Source organism: Megascapheus bottae, chromosome 20, assembly GCF_031878675.1.
Source record: "Megascapheus bottae isolate mThoBot1 chromosome 20, mThoBot2.hap1, whole genome shotgun sequence".
In the NCBI taxonomy this organism is placed as follows: Eukaryota; Metazoa; Chordata; class Mammalia; order Rodentia; family Geomyidae; genus Megascapheus; species Megascapheus bottae.
The window spans coordinates 7,303,174-7,326,284 of NC_143528.1; the positions used below are offsets into that span (position 1 = coordinate 7,303,174).

The 23,111-nt window shown below is 37.3% G+C and overlaps 1 long non-coding RNA gene across 1 annotated transcript in view; it reads right to left on the reverse strand.

The window, feature by feature from the left end:
• Positions 1-789: 789 nt before the first annotated feature.
• Positions 790-23,111, reverse strand: part of LOC150049129 (uncharacterized) — a 40,083-nt gene continuing 17,761 nt past the window's right edge. The window contains exons 2-4 of the long non-coding RNA XR_016538963.1: positions 18,970-19,060; positions 10,618-10,819; positions 790-1,796 (exon numbers count right to left, since the gene is read on the reverse strand). This is a non-coding gene — a long non-coding RNA (uncharacterized LOC150049129). The remainder of the gene's footprint in view (positions 1,797-10,617; positions 10,820-18,969; positions 19,061-23,111) is intronic.

Below are 23,111 nucleotides of genomic sequence, written 5' to 3' on the forward strand. Positions count from 1 at the left end.
AGAGGAATAAATATCCCAGGCCTTCCTGAAAGCCTTCCAACAGGGCCTTCCCCACTTTCTGTAAGCACTGTAGAGTGGATAGTCGATCCTCTAGCTAAGGAAACTTTGTGCATAAATATCCATAATGAATCCCTTCAGAAATATTTTAACTCAAGAATTAAGCAAATTAAAACAACCAGGGTATTTTTTGGGGTGGGAAGCAGAAAGACCAGAAGGAAGAAGAACAAACTCCTACAAACACCAAAGGCAAGGCAATCCACTAACAACACCCATGATATGCAGGAAGATTCGGCTAGAATTGAAAGGGCAGTTCAAGTACATGGGAAACTTTTGCCACTAAAAAACAAACCAGACACAAGACTATGGACCTCACAGGCTAGGCGGAAAATTGGAATGCGAAATATTGCCTGGGAGTGGAACACCCAGAACCAATTGTTACCACATAGGCGTTTTCTAAAAAGGCAGGTACTAAAGGTGTGGCGAAATGGTGACATAGCAAAGTGAGAGAGCTTGTCATGCAGACTCAACCACCTGAGAAGATAGCCCACAAGTCTCATACTGATTTGTGTTTTAGTGTTATAACAAAGATGGGCATCTATAGAATCTATTCAAAACACTGACTTACCAATATCACAAGTTGAAGGTCACAGGAAGCCACTTTTGAAGCCAAAAGAGTATTTGGAAGAACCATTGAAATGAGAAATCTCAGTTATAGAGAACTCATCATCAAAGGCTGAGTGTGTGCCCTCAACCAAGTGTCTCAAATACCACACTAAGCTCTCTCCAGGGTACCAGATACAGAAATCCAAAGACATTGATGAAGATGCGTAGCATTCACATTTGTTGTGAAATATGGGCTCTGTTGTTCAAAAATATATTAATAAAAATAAATCAAACTTCCTTGTGATTAGAATTTTAAAACAAAAATGATATCTGAATGTGAGAGTAAACGAATTGTTCGTGTAGAATATGTAGAAGAGATGGAATGCAGGGGTGAGGAGAGAAGGCCATATAAGAATGAGGGTCCAGACCGAGTGGAGCAAATTTGAAGAATATTGATGAATAAGACTATACAAAATTTCATGGGTGGTAGGGTTTCAACAAGCTAGAGAAATGCACAGAAGCAGACTCAGAAGTTTGCGTGGAGAGATGAAATTGCATTAATTGGTGTTTCATTCCTATTATATACATGAGCAAACAGGTTAAGGGAGATAAAGTTTCTTCTGGGTCACAGTTTTAGTCAGTTATGGTAGGGACAGGAGACAGAGGGAAGAGGAGACAGGAGAAAGGAGAGAGAACAGATGTAAAAGAGGATAAAGAAAGAAGAGAGAGAAGAGAGGGGTCAAGGGAGTATTCTTCTTACTGGCTTTCCCACTTTATTTTCTCATCTGGGCATCAATCTATGTGTTAATGTCACCACATTTGTGATACATCTTTCCTACTTAGTTACTTCTCATTGGAAATGCCTTCATAGACATGCCCACAAATGTGTGTGTGTGTGTGTGTGTGTGTGTACGTGTATTTGTGTTTTGAATCTTCAATCCACTTCTCGATCCATTCAATTTGACCAGAGTAACCATCATAATGAGCCCTTGTCCACTACATACGCAAACATATTTCATTTAACCCTAGGAGCCAGAGGGCCCTGGCCCACGCTAGAGTCTCCTATGCATCTCAGTGCAGAATGTATTTGGTTCATTTCAGGAGTCCCCACGGTCCTTCACTTTCAGTATTGCTCTGAAGTTGAAGTCCAAAGTTTCTTCCAAGACTCAAGGCAGGCTCCTAGGTGTAAGACCCTGTTAGAAACAAAAAGCAAGTCATATACTGCAAAATCCAAGTAGACATAGTGAAATATTACTATTGCTATTTTTAATGAAGGATTGTGACATGAAAAGGAAAAGTGAGGCTTATCAGTGCAAACACCATTTTGTCTTTTCTTTTTTGGTACTTGGGGATTTGAACTCAGGATGTTGTATTTGCTAGGCAAGTGCTTTGTCATTGAGCTACACCTGAGCCCTAGGGCAAACATTTAATACGATAGATTCATGTCTGTCATTCAGAGCTTAGGTAGTATGATGTAATTTCCAAACGGATGGGCAGCTCTGTTTCCTTGGATTTGCCTACTGTAGCTTATGTGGTCTTTCCCTTCCATTTGTAGCACTCATTTACTGTGTCTATCCCTGTTAGATATTCCATATCCAATTTCCTAGCATCTGTTGCCTCTTAGAGTCCATTGCATCTTCAGCTTTAACCTCATACCTCCACTCAACATCCACTGGAAAGCTGCTTGCAGGTATTCTGACTCTGTCATACATCGCGTGGCTTCTGTGCTTTCTTTTAAAATTGAAGTGGAGTGTGAATCTTGCATTCTGTGTGCAAAGCCACACATAAATGATGGTAAAAAGAAGGTCTGCTATCATCTCAAATTGGACCCATAGATGTAGGTCCGAAGCTATCGCCCAGAGCTTGGATGGCCAAACTGGGAAAACACTCCTTGAGCATCCCTCTCTGAGCAGGGCAGCCCAGAGTTAACATCTGGAAGCCTTTCTGTTTTGTTAAGAAATCTTTTTATAGGCTGGGAGTTTGCCCTAGTGGTAGAGTACTTGCCCAGCATGCACGAAGACCTGGGTTCGATTACTTGATACCACATACATAGAAAAAATCTGGAAGTGGTGCTGAGGCTCAAGTGGTAGAGTTCTAGCCTTGAAAATGTCCAAGGACAGTGCTCAGGCCCTGAGCTCCAGTCTAGGACTGGAAAAAAATCTTATTACATGGAAGCCTTAGATGAATGAGTTCTGGTCAATTTCTGAGATGCCCTTAGTATATAGCATTGTAAGTTTAAAACTTTCCTTCTTGGCATTTTGCTCCCAAGTCTCATCCTCACTGCAAATGTAGTTTTGGTCACAATCATGTCACATTCAGAAAACTAAATGGACTTGAATAACACGGTTCCACATTAAGAAGCCTAGAACCTTTAAATTTTCCAATACAAACTCTCAAAATAAAAGGGACCAAATGTAGATGAGTGCTTGCCAGTGAATTGCGATTCAGTATGGCTTCTGATTCAATTCTCAATGGAGTCCCTGAAACCTAATGAGCATAATTGTTATCATCATCATTCCTATTAACATCCTGGTCTTCTGACATCCCATCAGAATCACCCTTTCTGCTAGCTAATAAATTTCTAGGCTAATTTTTTTTGCCAGTCCTGAACCTTGAGATCAGGGCCTGAGCACTGTCCTTGGGCTTTCTCAAGCCTAGAACTCTACCACAGCATCACTTCTGACTTTTTTCTATGTATGTGGTACCGAGGACTCAAACCCTGGCCTTTGTGCATGCTATGCAAGCACTCTACCATTAGGCCAAACTTCCAGCCCTCTAGGCTAATTTTTGCTTGTTTCTCTACATGTTTCCAAATATCTCCCCTAATCAATTATAAAGACTGCTAAAGCATATGGTTAGATTTAATCACAGAAATACTCCACTACTCCAGTATCAATTTTGAGCTAATGTACTAAAACTATTTATATTTTAATTCATTCAAATTAAATAAAATTGGATATCTTATCTTTGCCAGGATGACTTTGTCATGTAATGTCTACCTACTTTTTAGACAAGTACAGATTATAAATCCTTTTGTTCCACTTGAAATCTTAGGGTAGATGTTGCTGCTCAACTAAAGCATCAAGTTCAGTGATCAATAACCTTTCCTTACATATCCATGCTGCACAGAAAATGGAAGAATAAGCCTACTTAAAACAAAAGTAGGTTTAACTACACAAGTGAATGAGCAGAGGTATCTCATTGATGCTCTGATATTGTGATATCACATGTCAAGAGACTTTTTTTCTTATTAGAAAATATTCCTCCTACGGAAGTCACAGAGAACCATATCAATTAGTAAGTCAATGCAAATAAATGAAAATAGATGTATAAAGAAAATAGATGTCTGACCTAGCTATGAGAAATGAGTCTTCTCAGTGAAAAATTTTACAGAACTGCATAAGCACTGCACATTCTTTGGGTCTGGCCAAATTGGAATGAGATCTGTTAGAGTGGTTCAGCTATATATCCTTTTATCACTAAATATGATTTCAGGGAGCTAAAGGCTTTGTCAATGCCTCCTTTGTCTTCTTCTACCATTATTATAATCTAGTGTTCTATCAGAATAGGTACTCTTTGATGGAAACATTTTTCTTCAAAAGTTGATATCAGCTCTGCATTCCTGCTGTAGTCAATGAACCAGCATCACCAGATCTTTCCACTAGGCTCTTATTGTCTTAAAGGTCCCTTTCTGAAAATGTCCCACGTCCATATACAACATGATTACATCTTGCCAAGGAAGTTGGCAGGATCAAGGACCAATTAAGCAATGAACAGGAAAATGATATAATTAGGAGATGAATTCTTTGGAAAATCAAGGCCACATAAGGCAAATTCTGCAGGTAACCATTTCTCTTATCTACCTTACAACAACATGGAAAGTTATAGAGTTAGGTATACGTAGAAATGTTCTATGTGAAGAAAGGTCCAAAGCATAGAGATGCATGTATAGGCCTTAATTTTCTCCAAGAGCAAATTGCCCTTCCATTGTATGAGAGGGTAGGTTCTATTTACAAATTATTATTTTTGCAACACAGTTTTTCTTGGTGATACTTTGTTCACATTTTTTCAAAATGTAGTAAGTGGCTGTTCTGATTAGAATCTTAGTAAAGTAATTTAGTAGATTCTAAAGGAAGGGAGGATAAGTCTCATACCAATCTTCTCATTGTATTTTATTTGATGTGGTTTCAGGATGGCTGGGAGTATGTTCATTCCTTAGAGGAAGAAGAATTTATGCCAACTTTCCCAGGCATTGCCGAGAAGCATTAGTTGCCCGAAATTTTGTCTGCCACCTTGGCAGAAGTATGACAAGGCACAGGTTAAAGAAGGGCAGAATTCACATCAGCTTTGTGTGATCCCTGGAAACCTGGGTTTTGCTTCGAGATGTCATGGTTGAATCCCTAGTCACCTCTATTATACAGGATAGTATCATGATGAAACTGTAACCTTATAAACTGCTCTCCAAGACATCTGGTCAAGTTATTTGAATATAATTCATCCAGGCAACAAATTGGCCTACTACTCAGCTTATGAATCTCTCTGTTGACCATGCTACCAATACAGGAAGGTATAAATCTGCCCCTCAACTAAGATAATTGTGCAGAACATCTGTGACTCTTTGAAAGTGAAATAATGACAAAAATAATATACATATAAAGAGAACTTTCAAATTACCAGTTATTTTCTATACATTGTCTTTGAAAAATGTGCTTTTTAGGGGGAAATATTTCATATTCAAGGAAAAGCAGTTAAATTGTGAAGCAGTTCAAAAATTAAGAAATGCATGATCTAATTTAGATCTTCTTTGATTGAACTTGTAGGAAACCTATATCTTTCCTTTGAGTAAACAACATATAGCTCTTTTGTGCGAGGTTAAAAAGTGCAAAGTCAAAGAAAAAATATTCTTCTAGCTTTTATGGTGAAAGATGAGTTAATGGTTTCAGATTTTTTAAATTTGGGTTAATTTTCCATCCTATATTTATTAGACTCTATGTATTTTAATGGAGAAAAGGATGTCTTAATTTTTGTTTTTAAGTTTATAAATTTGATGCTGTAAGATATTTGCATGGGCAGCAGTGGAAGAAAGTTATGGCTATCTGTTTAGAGAAACAATGCTTAGGGACAAGTACAGAAACCAAAATTGGCATGAAGTCTGATGTGTCTGCGTGAAAATGAGAGAAAGAGAAAACAAGATAAAAAAGAGAATGAGCTAGGGGCCAGGAGCATAACATAGTAGTAGAGTGCTTGCCTAGCATGCATGAATACCCGGGTTCAATTCCTCAGTACCACATATGTAGAAGAAGCCAGAAATGGTGCTGTGGTCTAAGTGGTAGGGCTCTAGCCTTGAGAAAGCCTAAGGACAATGCTGAGGCCCTGAGTTCAAGTCATGGAACTGGTAAAAAAAATAAGAGAATGAGCTACATGCAGAAAAAGGAGTGGAGAGGAGAGGAAAGGAGTGGAGAGGAGGGGACAGGAAAGGAGGAGAGGAGAGGAGAGGGGAGGGGAGGGGAGGGGAGGGGAAGGGAGGGGAGGGGCATTGGAAAGGGAAGGAAGAATTGAGGAGGGGAGAAAAGAGAATTCAATATTTGGAAAGTTCTCAGTTTCCTAATGAAAATTCCTTTCCATCCCCCTCTTCCAACCTCCCTCCTTCCTTCCTTCTCCTTCTCTCTCTCTCAGCCTCTTGAGAAGGTAGGATTTCTAGGCATGAAACATGGGTACATGAATAATGATTTGGTTTCAATAAGACATGTTATCTACTGTGGAAAACTTGAGAGTGTGAGAGCATACCATGGATACATTATTGTGCAGCTTTTGTACTGGCTTAGTCATATGGAGGAAAAATGTCATTGTTACCATCTCCACACACATTTATACTGTATTCCGATCAATATCTTCTACTCTACCACATTCCCTGCCCTCTCCCTATCATAACTTTTTTAAAGTTCAAATTGGAGAGTGATGGAAGGAGTAACAGTGATCAAGATACCTTACTCATAAAATAACATATGGCAGTGAAGCTCCTTTGTAAAATTACTTCAAAACCAAAGCAAAAGAAAAGAAACTTCAAATATTACATTTTTTTCTAATTTACAATAAATCTACTTTAATTTGGAACTAGCCTTCTTTAACATGTCCAATTAATGAATCATGGATATAATTTTTGGTGGGTCATGGGGCTTGATCTTGGTCTGGGAGCTGTCCCTGAGCTCTTCAGTTCATGGCTGCCACCCTACGCTTGATGCAAGCCCCACTTCCCATTTGCTAGAGGTCAATTTGAGATAAGAGTCTCATGTCCTTTTCTGCCCGGGCTGGCTTTGAACCTTGATCTTCAGATCTCAGCCTCCAGAGTAGCTAGGATTACAGGTGTGAGCCACCACGCCTGGCAATGAATCATGTTTTGTGATATGCATGGAGTTGCTTTTGTAGGTACAGGAATTTCGTGTTCCTTTGCTGAAGCAATTTATGCAGGACAGTGATTCCTTATATCTGTACCAATCATACTCTCTTTGAGTAACTGTTAAGTCAGAACTCCTAACGTTAGCCATTTCAGATGTAAATTTCATATGCAGTTCTCTCCTGTACACAGATACTGGAGCCTCCTAATATAATAATACACATAGCACCTTTTTTCAAAATCAGTTACTAATTAATGCCTTAACAAAGCAAGTTGCATTATTCTTTTACACATATTTCAACTTTTCCCCATCTTTGTAATTTTTGTTACTTGCTTAGAATTGGCTTCACTTAGCCACATTTGTCATGTTAACTGTAAGGACACTTGTATAGAATCATGTGTGCTGTACTCTTAGACTCAATCAAGCAAAAGAGGATTTTGTCTAGTTATGATTGCTCTTTAATTCAGTCTCCAAAAATAAACATGTATGACAGACTGGTTTCTCTCATAAAGTCTAAAACAAAGCTACTGCAGATCAGGGAGCATGATCTGAATTGTTATCATCATAAGCACTGAGACCTGAAGACTTGTCAACTTGCAAGAAAGTTAACCACAGCAGAAATAAGTGCCAGAAATAGGTAGCATCAATTAAATAAGAACAAGACAAAAGTCTAAACTAAAATGCATGCCATTTGCCTTTAGAATGTGTAGATTCCAGAAAACAGTTATAGCAGCTTGGGAAAGCAGAGTTGGTATCTCAATGACAGAATCATTGATTATATTGTTTTTTCTAATATCTTATAGACACTGTATTTTATGGTAGTAGAGAGAGATAGTACATTGGTAGATGTGTTGTTTCTGGTTTCCTTTAAGAAGGTTATGTAAGGTAATGATAGTAGCATGAAACAAAACAAGTAAAAAGGATTTTCATTTGAAATTACATATGAAAGGAAAAAAGAAGCAATAAATAAATTTTGGCAATTACAGGCTTTCATGATGTGTCCCTGTTTCCTTGCTAACCAAAGACTGATAATAGCTTTGAGTGAAAAAGGCCTGGTGAGATTACTATCAAGCCAAACTAAAGGTAAAGACCTAATCAGAGTTTGACCCAGACACCTCATGGGATTAATTTGAAGTGGATTATCCTTTCAACTGCTTCAAAGGACTCTTACAATAGACTAATCAAAAAAGAAAGAAAAAAGCCCATCATCTTCCCTCAGATGTCCAAGAGAGTAAAACTTATGAACTCTGAGTCCTATCTTGGAAAGTATTGTGAATGCGCACGTTGGCATATAGAGCTGATAAAAGGAAAGGAGGAAAAATGAAGCAAAAATAAGCAATCAGATGAAACCTCAAATTTTTGATAATAATATTTACAATTACAGCATGGACTAAAATTTCTTTAATTTTCTGAGATATAAAATGTCCATTAGGTACTGAAATTTAGACACATGGGAAGTAAAATGAGAATATTCTTTCCCATGATTTCCTAATACCTTTTTTCAGATGAGGCTAAGGAAAAAAAGGACCAAGATTCAAGAGTCAAAGAAATGGAATGAGATAAGAGAGTCAATTTTGGGAATAAAGCTTACACCAAATTAATTCTTAGCCAACTAGGTGGAATTTTTAGGAAGTGTGAGCAGGTAACTTATTTACTTGGTTCAGAGGTCACTAGATCAAGGACCTTTCTAATTGAACCCATCAAAGTAACTATATAAAGGGTCTGGACTTGAAGCCTTGAGTTCATGTTTGAATTGAAGCTTGAGATTTCTCCCCTGAGGAGAAAGTGAGTTAAGAAATCAGTTAATTAATTAATTTAGCACTTTGAGTCAAGTGAATAAAAGCAACGACTTAGATTTAGTTATTCGTATATGTATTCCACTCTGCCTGTTGTCACTGGGGTTCAGCATATGTTGATTCTATATAACATTGACAAGTGCAATGTGTTCCACTTTCAAGTAGAGGTTTTGGAAATACTAGATGTTTCCACTCACATTATTGTGCTACAGTCTTTTTATTTTTATTTTTTCTCAACTCAGAACCTTGTGATTGCTCGGCTCAGGTTCTATGATCTAAGCCATGCCTCCAACTCTGCTTTCACTGGTTCACTTAGAGATAAGAGCTATAGAGCTCAGTGATGTTTTTCTGCCCCTGTTGAACCACATTTTTCTAGACTTCAGCCTCCTGATTAGTTAAGATTACAGATGTGAACTGTCTTCACAACAGCTTTTTTTTTTTTTTTTTTTTTTTTGCCAGTCCTGGGCTTGAGCTCAGGGCCTGAGCATTGTCTGTGGACTTTCTCAAGGCTAGAGCTCACCACTTGAACCTCAGCACCCCTTCCAGCTTTTTGCTATGTATGTGGTATTGCGAAATCGAACCCGGGCCTTCGTGCATGCTAGGTAAGCACTCTACCACTAGGACAAACTCCCAGCCCCAGCTTTTGACTGTGAAACTAAGGCACCTCATTTGGAATCTTTCTTTGGCCTAGATATTTGCGGAAGATCTAACTTCATCTCACAAATAAAGTTGTGACAGCAGATAAAAGAACAAGAAGTTATTATCTACTTCTGTAAGCCAAACATATTTTAAATGTGGTTATTTCATAATGAAGTCTGATTAATACAGTAGTCTAACATTCCTTAGCCTTTTTTTCAAATCCTAGTCCATTATTAAGATTTTATATTTATTTTATGTGTGTGTGTGTGTGTGTGCGTGTGTGAGTGTGTGTGTGTGTGTGATGGGGCTTGAACTTGGCCTGGGCGCTGTCCCTGTCCCTTAGCTCTTCAGGTCAAGGCTACCACCCAACCTTTGAGCCAAGCCCCACTTCCCATTTTCTTGGGGTTAGTTGGAGATACGCGTCTCAGGTCATTTTGTGCCTGGGCTGGCTTTGAACCCTGATCCTCAGATCTCGGCCTCCTGAGTAGCTAGGGTTATATTTATATTTGTATCACTGATATTCATATTACTGAGAAGACCCATCTCATTTTAAAAACTATTTATTTGTATATGTGCTATCATTAGATCTGTTCAGTTAGATTCATAAAATATATGCATATCTTATTATATATATATGTGTATTTGGTTATTTGAAATTGGATAGGGAAGGGGGGAAAACAAGATGAGGGGTGGGAGTGTGGGGAGGGAAATGGGGACCAAGACATGAGAAAAGGTATCAATGTTTGTGAAGTAATGCATCTTCTATCTGGTGAATATAATGTAACCCTTCTATTGATTACAATAAAAATATATGGAAAAATATATGCATATCTTTCAGAAATCACTATTCAATTGGGGAATAATATTTTAATATTATCATAAATTTATTTTTTTGTTTTATTTTGCCCTTTTAATAGATTTCTCCAGAGAGAGAAAGAGACAGAGAGAGAGGAGAGAGATAGACACACAGACACACAGACACACAGACACATAGATACACAGAGAGATAGCTTGAATCTTTAAGCTTCTTGAACAGGATTTTTTGATTATAACTCTTTAATCCCACGATATTTATCTCTGTGTCTATATTATCTACAGCCATGTGTTGCTGTTGTATGATTATTTCGAAGATCTGCCATACTGGCATTTCCATCGGAGAAGGTGTAGATGAAACAAAAATGTACCTGAGGAAATTTGCAAGTGCATCAGTGAATTCATGGATCCAGCAATAACTCCAGGTTTCTCAGATTCCAAGCAGAAGTTACCTCATGTACAGACACAAAAGCCAAGTAACTTTGTATGGTTGTTGATGAAACAGTGAATCTAGCCTAACATAAATGGTATTATCCTCTGGTGAAGGCTCAGGAGTCCTGTTTCCATTATGAACTGTTGAAAGAATTTGAGACATAAATGAAATGTCCTTCAGAAATTGATTCTGAGAAAATCTAGGCAAAAATAATATGCAAAGAAGAGCAGGAGCCAGGTAGAAATTCTCAAGGGAACATAATAGTTTAGAGGAACATAGTTTCTTTTCAGCTTAAAATTCTGTTCCATTAAGACTCCTATAAATACATAGCTATTCTCAATAAGTAATGCCACTGGGACCTTTTACTCCAAAGTTAAAGGTAGTCATATTATTCTGACAGCTTTTTTCAAATTAGGAAGCAGTCCACCAGAAAAATTTCCCTAGGTATTATAGGACTTGAAGCTAATAAAATCACAAGGTAGAAACAAACTTTTGTCAACTCTTGTAGCATCCTCTGTGTAAACAGATCTGACATACTCTCTTCACATTTTATTCCACATATTCATAAATGAGGAGCAATTAATAAGCATCCTTACACCTTAGTAGGGTTTGAGAAGCACTATCTTATTTTTAGAAGTCTAACATGTATGTAGCCACCTGAATAACTGGACTTATTATAGTACACTTCCAGAAATCACTTGGCCAATAGTATCTAGGGTTTGACAGTTTTTATGAAAACAATAGCAAAGTAGAAGTAAAAGTCTGATTGTAAAGTCATTAAGTAACTTCATTTTGTATCTGAACTCCATCAGCTCATGTATATGCTTGCTTACCTTTTGATAACTCAGTTTTTCTATTCCAAAAACATCACTCTATCCAGAAATGCTGAAGACTTGTCTCTAGGCTGACTCCCATCCTGGTCAGCATTCTGGACTCAGCAGAGATGAACACCTTCCTTCTGCCAAACAGACCCATTCACCCCCCACCCCGCCACCCATTTCCTCACATACCTCCACCCCTTTACACCAGCTCTCAGAGGATCACTCCATTTACCTCACAGGGCTTTTTCTGCATATTCTGGACCATTTTTTTTCTCTTGGGAAATAAGCAACCCTTTGCTTTTTGTTTGCCATTCTCATTCTTGGCAAATTCCTTTACATCCCTTGTCTCAGACTTAACTCAGATGATCAAAAAATTTCCTTAGATAAACTCTATAAATTATGTAGCATCCAGGAAATACATTTTGTGTGTGTGTGTGTGTGTGTGTGTGTGTGTGTGTGTGTGTGTGTGTGTGTATTTAGGACATGGCAGTGTGTGCGTGTATATTTAGGACATGGCAGTGGGGTTAAACATAGGATAAGTTTGATTTACCTTTACATAGACAGAGGACTCTTGGAAAAAGATATGAATTTCTGGCTCATGAGCCTCTTTATAGATAGCTCACACTATGGGTTTCTCCAGGAAAAAAAATGATGAAAAACCAAAAATGGAAGTTTCTGAAATCCTAGAAGTGACATTTCACCACATTTTCCATATTGTATTAATCTTACAGACCAAAGTCATCCCTTGTGAGAAGGGACTGTCAAACAGGCAACCCAAGAGACAGAACCCTGGAGTAACCTTGCAGGATGATTAATACAGTTGTAGATGTACAACTTAGAGATGACACTCCTATGCTAAGACCTAAACAGATAACAAGTTATTTTAATGAACTAACTGAAGTCAGGTGTCAGTGGCTTTTGTCTATAATCCTTGCTATTTAGCAAGCTGAGATCTGAGGACTGAAATTCAAAACTAGCATGGCAAATCTGAAAGACTCATCTCTAATTAACCAACACAAAACCATATCTGCGGTAAGTCCTGAGTTCAAGTTCCAATGCTGATTCAAATGAAAAATAAAGCTGACTTCTCTGTTTCTGTATCATGAATAGTAATCACTTCAGAGCTTCATGTCTCTTCTTGGAGTTTAGAATTGTTTATGGGGTTCAAGGAGGTTCTCCTGGTTAACTAGAGAAAAACAAAGTTGCTTTTCTCCTGGGACAGAAGTATGAATTTGGAAATTATATACTGCAAAAAGAGTCAAGAGAAAAAGTGTTCTAAGGAAAGAGAAAGAAGTGGTAGCACTCTGGAACAAATGTTGAGCATGTGATGGTCATTTGTGTGTGCTCCCATAAGAGGACTGACAAATATACTTTAAAACCAGCTAAGTTAAGATGCCAAGAAGCCGTGGAGCTGCTTACGTTAAAGGGAAAAGCAGAGGCAATGTCCAACAACAGCCAAGGTGAGCTCTGGAGATATACCAGCCAGCACTTTGAGTTGAACCATTATATTTCAAATCAAATTTTTTTCATCATATTGGATTTCCATAGAAAAGTACAGTGGCCCCAAGGTGCTTTGCTTATCACAGTCTTTGACTGCTAGGTAACCTTTAGCCCTGATGGGATTCTCTAAGACTTGGTGTCAAATTAGTTTTGTTTCAGTCTTGATTGAATTAAATATCTTTTTCTTCAACAGACCCTTTTGTAAGGCAGCTGAAAAGTATTTGACAATGTTCAGCAGTTGAATAACAAGTTTTCATGAGTCGTGACTGTCTCTTCAACCTTTCCTGGCTTGGAAAATTCTGTGATGGCTGCCAGTGTATATGGTGATACTGCAGCATTTCATGGCTGAGTCTGGTGTGTGAGAGCCACTCACTCAGCATGGACTCAAGAGTGTCCAGGTGCCAAGGGCACAAAAGTTGTTTTTTTTTTTCACTTGTTTGTGCTCTTTCAAATGTATTGTTATATCATGAATGCGTGCCAGGAATACATGTGTTTCTCTTCCTTTGTCTACGTATAATTACTTTCACAGTAAGCTAAATTTAGAATCTTAAAAGTAAAACTCAGGTCAAATAATAAAGTAAGGTGATTACTTAATTTGATGCTTTTCATCTTAATCTAAGTAAAAAAAGTAAACACCAATAAATTTTTTATCACAGTATACCTCTTAAGGGTTCACCATCTATTGTTCCCCATAAAAGCTAATAAAATTATAATGAAAAATGCTATTAATTGGGGAATAATAAACTGCCTATTCTTTATTGAATACTTTCATTGCTTTGTTTACCCTTGCCAGCAGTTTTTGAAGTCCAAATAGGGACACTGTTGCTCATGAAGTCCAACTAGCTTGCTAAGGTACACATTACATTAGAGAGTAAGCAGGATGTTTTCCTCATTTTTTTGGCAAATTTTATGTTCATTGGAGCATACATTACTGCTTCATAACTTATATTATTGATTTTACTGTCATCTTTAATGTGTTCCTATGAAAATACAATCAGTTTGATAGAAAATTGTTATTTGCTTTTATCCTAGGGAATGGAGAATGATCTGTCCCGATACTTGTGATTTTGATGAGTGTTCTGTGTGCAAGTCGTTCCCAAAAGAACTTAACAACTTTATCTATAGATGTTGCTCCAGATTTGGTTTTGGGGAAAAATGAACAAAGCAAAATGATTGCCATGAAGGAAATATAACAGTTTCCTAGAATATGATTGTATCAAAAATAACTTAAAAGAGTCAAGGGTGGGAATTACAGGCTGTAGTTAAAAATGCTTTCACTGATTCAAATCAAAACAACTCGAAGATTCCACCTCACTCCAGTTAGAATGGCCAGGATCAAGAAAACTAATAACAACAGATGCTGGAGGGGATGTGGCCAGGAGGGATCACTACTACACTGTTGGTGGGAGTGCAAACTCGTTCAACCACTATGGAAAGCAGTATGGCAGTTCCTCAAAAGACTAAACATAGAGCTCCCCTATGACCCAGCAATTCCACTACTAGGCATTTACCTAATTGTCCAGAAACAGGAACATACTAAATCCACTAGCACAATGGTGTTCATTGCAGCACTATTTATCATAGCAAAGATATGGAACCAACCTAGATGTCCCTCAGTTGATGAGTGGATCAACTAGATGTGGTATTTGTACACAATGGAATTCTATGCTGCTGTTAGAAAGAATGACATTGCCCCATTTGTAAGGAAATGGAAAGACTTAGAAAAGATCATATTAAGTGAAGTAAGCCAGTCTCAAAGGAACATAGGCTCAATGGTTTCCCTCATTTGTCATAATCAGTAGAAACCTTTGGCTATCCTAGCAGAGACTTTCAATAGAGCAAAACCTAGATAGATAAGGTCATATTGTATGATGCTAAATGAAAGGACCTCTAGGATATAGAAACATAAGCCATATAATGAGTGATTGTTGTCGTTAATGTACTATGTTATCTTTCATCTCTTTTGCTGTCCCTTGGTTATCTCATATTGTTACAGTATCTCACTTTGTTATCTGATATATTGGATATATTTGTATTTGGTTATTTGAAATTGGATAGGGAGGGGGAAAAACAAGATGCGGGGTAGGGGTTGGAGGGAGGGAAATGGGGACCAAGACATGAGAAAGGGTATCAATGTATGTGAAGTAATGCACCTTCTATCTGGCAAATATAATGTAACCCTCCTATTAATTACAATAAAAATATATGGAAAAATGCTTTCGTTGAACATCTTTCAGATGTGCTACCTTCTGTCACGAGTGAAAACATTCATGCGTATGAACAAGAGTTTGCTAGGTATATATACATTTGTCTCACATGTGTAAAGAAGGAAACTGAACCTCATCACTCTCTTTCCTGGGATCTTCAGCCAGTTACTTAAATAAAATAATTTTTAATTAAGTGAGCATCTCTAGAGAGACGGCCTGATTCAGATAAGAACAATATTCCACAGAGATGCCTTAGTAATTCAGGGTGAGATGTTGGCTATAATTTCTCCATTCATTTCTCCAGCCTTCTCTATGCTTACAATATTGGTGTTCAGTCTGTAATTTGATCTGCCCTTTGTGTTAGGTGAGAATCTTATTTTAAAGTACTATATAAGCCAGGTGCCATTGGCTCACATCTCTAATCTTAGCTACTCAGGAGGCTGAGATATGAGGATCACCGAGTTTAAAATCATCTTGAAGCAGAAAAATGAGGGAGGAGGTAACAATGCTTGACAACAAATGTACTCATTACCTTTCATATGTACTTGTAACCCCTGTTCATCACCTGTACAATAAAATAAAAATTTAAAAACAATAACAATGTCAGCCTAGACATGAAAATACATAAGACACTACTCTAAACAAACAGCCAGAAACAGAGCTGAAACTCAAGCAGTAGAATGAAAGCTTTGATCACAGTTTGGGGACAGTGCTCAGGCCCTGAGTTCTAGCCCTAGGAGTAGCACAGAAAAATAAAAATACTACACAAATCCTCAGTGCCAGTGAGTAGTACCTATAATCTCAGCTACCTAGTGGGCTGAGGATATGAGGATTAAACAGTCTTAACAACAATGACCATAAGACTCTTATACCCATTAACCACTAGAAGTGGAGCTGTGGCGTTAGGGGTAGAGTGTTAGCTTTGAGCAAAAAAAAAAAAAATTCAGCGACACTGTCCAGAGCCTGAGTTTAAGCTTCAATACCTGCATGCACATATATGCACATGCACACAAATACTATATACCAATACTATATACTATGCTTATTTGCTTAAAGAGCACATGATCGATAATAGCTTCCCCCAAATTCAGATCAGATTACACATCTGATCTATTTTTTATGTATTGATAGATTACTATTTTAGTTACTCATAAGACATACAAACCCTCAGCTTAATTTTAATTATATTCTAGAATTTATGTGCCAGTGACTGTATACAGAGATTCCCTTCTTGAATACTTAGTTGTTAAACATGGCATTTGAAATATGATGTAAAAATCAATGTTAATAAAATCTAAAAAAATAGATCGGATTATAATATGCTAAATGCATAGAAATCCTATTCTACTTGAGGCGACTAAGGCATTTTGTCATTTAACCAATTATGTTCTTAACATTGAATTCATGTTCCATTGATGTTCACACTTCTGAAGATTCCATCTGCCACGGGTCTTTAAATATCATGTATGCTGTTGACAGATGAGGCCATATTTTCCCCTAGATCTGTTCTCTGAAGTCTAGACTCATTTATTTGCACATCTATCTGGTGTTCTCTCTTTGCTGTAGAAGAAGCATGCAACATTGATTACATCTGGTATGTTGAGCCTGATATTTTCCAGCCATCAAAGCCTACTGCTACCACAGACTTTCTCATTTCAGGGAATGATAAATGATTCTTCTAACTCCCTTGGGTAAAACAAACAAAAAATTAGCACCTTTCATAATTCGTAATTTTCTTTCTCTGTCTCTGTATCTACCGTTTTCTTAGTTTCTCTCTTTCTTTCTCTCTCCAGAAAATGCCAGCAGCTCTACCTTAAGAATAGTATATGTGATGCTGTGATGCATATATTATATTGTAATCCTAGCTACTCAGAAAACTGGGATCTGAAGATCAAAGCTAGACTGGGCAGGAAAGCATGTGAGACATTTTTTCTCTAAGTAACTACTAACATCTTAGAAATAGAGCTGTGTTTTAAGCGGTAGAGTGCTTGCCTTGTAGAAAAATCTCAGAGACAGACCCCTGGCCCTAAGTTCAAGCTCCATAACTAGCATAATACACAAATGAATAAATAAGATGTGACTAATTCCTTAAGAACATGTGTACCCTATGCATTTGAACACAGTAATTTTATCAAGATATTACAATGCTGTGTGAATGTTGTCTATTTTGTAGTATAAACTCCTAGCAGGCAGGACTTTGGCTATTAAACTTTTCTTTATAAAGCTGCATGTCAACAGGCATGCTTAATAAATGTCATTAGACAATGATTGCCCATGTTTAATATTTATTGAGCACCTACAGGGGACCTTGAGACTTTGGTCCATGATGAAAGGTTTTTGGAAATTAAAGAAAACTGTACCTAATTAAGAAAAACATGTTCACTGCTCCCAAGCATCTTATCTGCTGAAGCAGCCAACATTGATGTGGGTGTATAGAGAAAATTAATTTTTTTAGCTAAGTGCAGAAAACAACTACCTTTATGAAATGGCAGTACTTATCTTCTTCTCCCTTAAACTGGTTTTCTTTGTGTGCTAAATGTCTTCCAAAGAATGAAGCTGGAGAAGCCTGGTAAGAAGACAAATGGAAGAGCCAATGATGGTAGAGGTTTGCTGACATTGGGGTTGCTGGTTGCACGTGTGGAGGAAAGAGCACTGGAGAGCGACAGAATCCTTCTAAGTCATTGCTATGCTTTCTAGATTTTTAAATAATTGTGATATACCTCCATCATCACCATTAATTAATGTTCAAATTCAGGTTGTAACAGGAACCATCATGTTGAGATGAATCAGACATTGATTTCCTTTCATTTAGGCATGCAGCTGTGATAGAGGGCAGAATTTCAAACCCTGTCACAGTTTATTAGGAAAGGATTCCTAATATGTCCATGTGATAATACCAGAGATTAGAGAATAGGGAATAAGGTGGAAAATAATTATAAACTGTAGTTCTGCTTATATTTCTAATACAAAATAATCTGAATTTTTTATTAAAGAATTTTTTAACATTGGTTTTTACATCATATTTCAAATGACATGTTTAACAAACAGGTATTCAAGGAGGGAATCTCTATATACAATCACTGGCACTTAGATTTTTGGAACATAATTAAAATTATGCTAAGGGTTTGTATGTCATAGATACACATTAATCTATGTGATAAAATATTATGTTTATATGTCTATATAGTTGTGTTTATATTTCTAATACCATGTCTATAACATTGGGTACACAAATATTGAGTCATTGTTCTGAATTTTTAAATCTTATTTTCACTTTAAATTTTGAATATAAGGGTCAGCACAAGAAGTTTCGGTTATATATGGAAGTTGTACTTACTAATATAAACAAATTTTTTGTTGTTGTTGTTAGTCATGGAGCTTGGACTCTGGGCCTGAGCACTGTCCCTGAGCTCCTCAGCTCAAGGCTACTATCCTAACCCCTGAGCCACAGCACCACTTCTAGTTTTCTAGTGGTTAACTGGAGAGAAGTCTCGTGGACTTTTGTGCCTTGGCTGGCTTTGAACCTTGATCCTCAGATTTCAGCTTCCTGAGTAACTAGGACTATAGGCCTGAGCCACCAGCACCCGTGATAAGATTATTTTATATCTGAGTGGGAAAGGGTGGAGGGAGGGGAAGTGGGAGTCAAAGCAAAGGATAATGGCAACAATGTTTAAGAAATGATGTACCCAGTACCTGGTGAGTGTAACTGCAACCCCAACAATAAAATAAAACTTAAAAAAGATTATTTTATACAGTACTTACTTTTTCTTTTTGTCCATATCAGTAGGGCTTGAAGTCAAGACCTCACGTTCATTTGGTTTGCTTGCTTAACTGGCACTCCATGATTTTATCCCTGCCAGTTAATTGGAGATAAAGTCTCATTATTTTTTCTGCTAGGGTTAGCTTCAAATCAGAATCTTGCAGATCTCAGCCTCTTGAGTAGGTAAGGTTAGGGGTGTGAACCACCATCACTTGACTAAGAAATGTTTTTTTTTCTTTTAATCTCTACCAAAGAAAGAATTATATCCCCAAAGGGCAATTTCCAAAGGCTTATGTACTCTAGCAGGTTAGAGTGACAATGGGTTGGGGGACACAGGACTGAGAGTCAAATAATAAGGAAAAATTGGAAGTGAGCTTTGGGAGAAAGCCAGGCAGATGTCAGCTCTTTTTAGTGAGACTCATTTGCCATTGGAATACTGAAATCTTAGCATAAATATCTGTTCTATCCTGAAATAAGAAAAACAGTTATTGTAATTCTTGTAACAGTTGAAATGTGGAGAGAGTGGTTTGGCTTTTAGTATGTCAAGTAGGTCATGTGTCTTTCCAGGTACTCATAACTCTATGCATTTAGAGATTGGCTACGATAGTGAAATCTCTCAGTTATTATTAATAATCATTCAAATAGATCTTACTGCTCGTGGTGGCTCACTGTAATACTAGCTATTCAGGAGGCTGAGATCTGAGGAACAAGGTTCGAAGGCAGCCTGGGCACCAAAGGACCTGAGACTCTTATCTCTAGTTAACCTCTAGAAAATGGAACGTGAGGCTTGGCTCATGGGTAGGGCAGTAGCCTTGAGCTGAACAGCTCAGGGACAATGCCCAGGTCCAGGAGTAGGGTGGTAGCTTTGAGCTGAAGAGCCCAGGGACAGCACCCAGGTTGAATTAAGCCCCATGACCCATGAAAAGTAAATAGATCTCATAAAATGTTTGGAATAAATTTATGAATAATCATTTCTGCATGTATTTTTAAACTTAAAGCTTTAAATATAGTACTATTGATCTTTGGAAAATAATGCAATCATAAAATAAAACATAGATAATTCCATTTAAATTGCATGGGTAGATCAAAGCTGTCTTTTATGATCACCTTCTATCCTGTGATACAAACTTTTAATCATGATATTTAGCAAGGAGCATACACAACTGAACTGGTCACAAATGTAGTTCCTGCAGGTTTTTGAATCCAGTTATGGAGCTCCAAAAGTTAGGGAAGAAGAGACAGACAATAAAATTTGGAGAAGTGAGAATAAGGGTAAAGAGACATCTCCTTTGGAACATAAAGGGTAAAATTTTAAAGAAAAGAGGAAAGAAAATCACATTGAAGAAATTACAAATACAGTAGGAAATAAGCCACCCTATTTAACTTTCAGAAACAGATCTACAAGTGCCCAGAAAGATGGCACTTGTATAGAAACTTGTATCCCTTGCTTTCTCTTTGACAAGGGGATTATCAGCCACTTTAGCACAGACATTTCATTTTCCTGTTGGATAGGGAAACTTAAATTGTTAACTAAGCCCTAGACTACATAGTAATTAGATCTCTTACAGGTAAATGTATGGAAAGAGATAAATTTAATACGGCAGGTGATGTTACTATCTCTAACTTTTCCAGTCTTCAGCATGTGAGAAGTTATTGTGCCTAGGTGGACTTCGTTCAGTTGCTTGGAGAAGGGCAGGGGTATTGAGAGCAGCAAGCATTTCAAAGCTATTCTGTGCTGTGCTGGGTATCCTTGCCTCAATAGTTAGTAGCACATGCCTGGCACTTGAGATTGAAGGCTTGGTGAGTTACCCCAGTGTGCACTAAAACTCCAAGGAAATGTTCCCTTGGGGAATTAGACATTTTAGTGCAATAATAAAATTTCATTGACCAAGAAAGGCTAAACAAAACCCTTTGTCAAAGGTCCTAGGAAGTAGAAAACATGAGAAGAACTATGATGCAAAGCAATTATTCTATAAAGCACCACTTAGCTTAGTTTACTTTTGGGGCTGTTTCTCTCCTGACTTGGCCTGCCTGAGCCCCAGCTCTTGACATCTTCAGCTGGGTCCCTGGAACAAGACCACTGTTGTACAGCTAGTTATGGTTTCAGTCTGCCAGTGCATCTTTCCTGGTGGAATGATACTTTTCTCAAAGACATGGGCTTTCTCTGGGTTCTTACCTGAGACTTAAATAAACTGGAGAATGTATCAGAGTCATAGACTAATTGAAAATCATTACATGGTAACTGTAGAAACTCTGCAATTTTTCTAAGAAAACAAAAATCTTTTGAACTTCATATCCAATAAGTACTCTTGGTGTCAAATGTCACTAGCAATATAACTGATGATGTTGAATCTTCACTATGCTTCAGGGACTAAGGAATATAACAGAATGCAAGTCTGGGTTCTTCTTCCCTTGTTTTCTTTCACTAGGTTTTTATGGTGAGTGGGAGGAATTTTTTCTTGGGTTTGCAACTCAAAAATGCAATTGATATGTGTATGTTCATATCATTTATTAGAGATAACATCATAACATCATAATAACAGATGCATATTATATATGTTAAATATTTTGTGTTATGTGTTACAATGCATCATATAATTTTCAGCTCTACATTTTTAATGTTTCCTTCTTTATTATTCTTTCATTATTTCTCTGGTTTTATTATTTATTTTTTGGCAGTTGTGAGGCTTGAACTCAAGCCCTAGGCACTGCTCCTGTGGCTCTTTTGTGCTCAAAGCTAGCACTTCACCACTTGAACAACAGCTCTATTTTCTGTTTTTGTGTGGTTTATTACAGATAAGGATCCCACAGGGACTTTTCTGACCAGGCTGGCTTTGAACTGCAATACTCAGATCTCAGGCTCCTGTGTAGGGAGGATTACAGGTGAGAGGGAAAGTGGGAGAAAAATGAGGGAGCGTATAGTAATGGTTGACAAGAAATGTGCTCACTAGGTCATGTCTGTAATTGTTGCCCCACCTTGACAGTAACATTCACTTTAATTGAAAAAAATAAAGCTCTCTTTGTCTTATCTTTATCACTTTTGATATCTGTCATTCTAGAGTGAGATGATCATGGGAGAAATGACAGCAGCCACTGTCCCTATAGCAGTAGTGAAAAGAGGACAGTGGAAGAGTTCCAGGGAGTGACCAGGAGAAAAAATGAGGAAGTAGAGACATTAAGGCCTACAAGGAGGTAACAGTAAGACACTGTGGCCTCTTGTCGCTTAGAAGAGGTCCTGAGAGCTGCCAAGCCTAATGGAGAGCTGTAACAATGGCTTCTATGCTATATGCTATACGCCATTTGAGTACAGCTAGATTTTATATTTCTTTTTTTTATTGCCTTTCCATTCCTATCCAGTATTACCACTAAATTTCTCAGTATTTAGTAGAAGCTAAGATAGATTCACAGATCTCCTTATGTGACAAGCTGCATGCTCTCATTATGCATGAGTCATACTTATGAAATGTTAGGAAAATAATAACTAATTGTATTTTTAAAGAATTACATGAATCTTAGCACTCTTGATTTAAAGACATTCATACAAAACTTTATTATGAAGACAGTCTTTATTGTGTGAGCAATCATGCAGTACTTAAAGCCTCCAAGTTGTAACAACAAGAACATTAAGTTTACAGCATGAGGATTAAAATATTTGAAAATTTTAATAAAGAAAACTGGTAAACACTTTTGGGCTTAACTCTTTCCTTCCTAATCTCTCCTACTTTGTTTAAATAAGCCAACCCTTTGGATGCCTGTCTAGTTAGAGAAGGCAACATGCTACTTCTATCCTCTCAGGGTCCTGACTGAGTCTATTATCTATTAATTAAACTGACATCACACAGATTAGCAGAAGAAAAGCATACAAATGGATTCAAGACAAATTTTATATCAGTTGTTTATGTACTGAGTTGGACAAGAAACAGGAAAAAAAAGTACAGGTGCTTTAGTTAGTGTTGTTAATTAGATGGAGTAGAAAAATAATTTTATCAAGGTTTGTTCTGAATTCCTTTAGCTTTATAATTGCCATTGACAATGGAATTGGTTAATCTTTTACATGGAAATTTTTTTCAGAAGCAAGGTGAAGACTAGATACATCTTTTAGTATATGCCATTGCTTTAAGTTCATTTAAATTATAAATATATC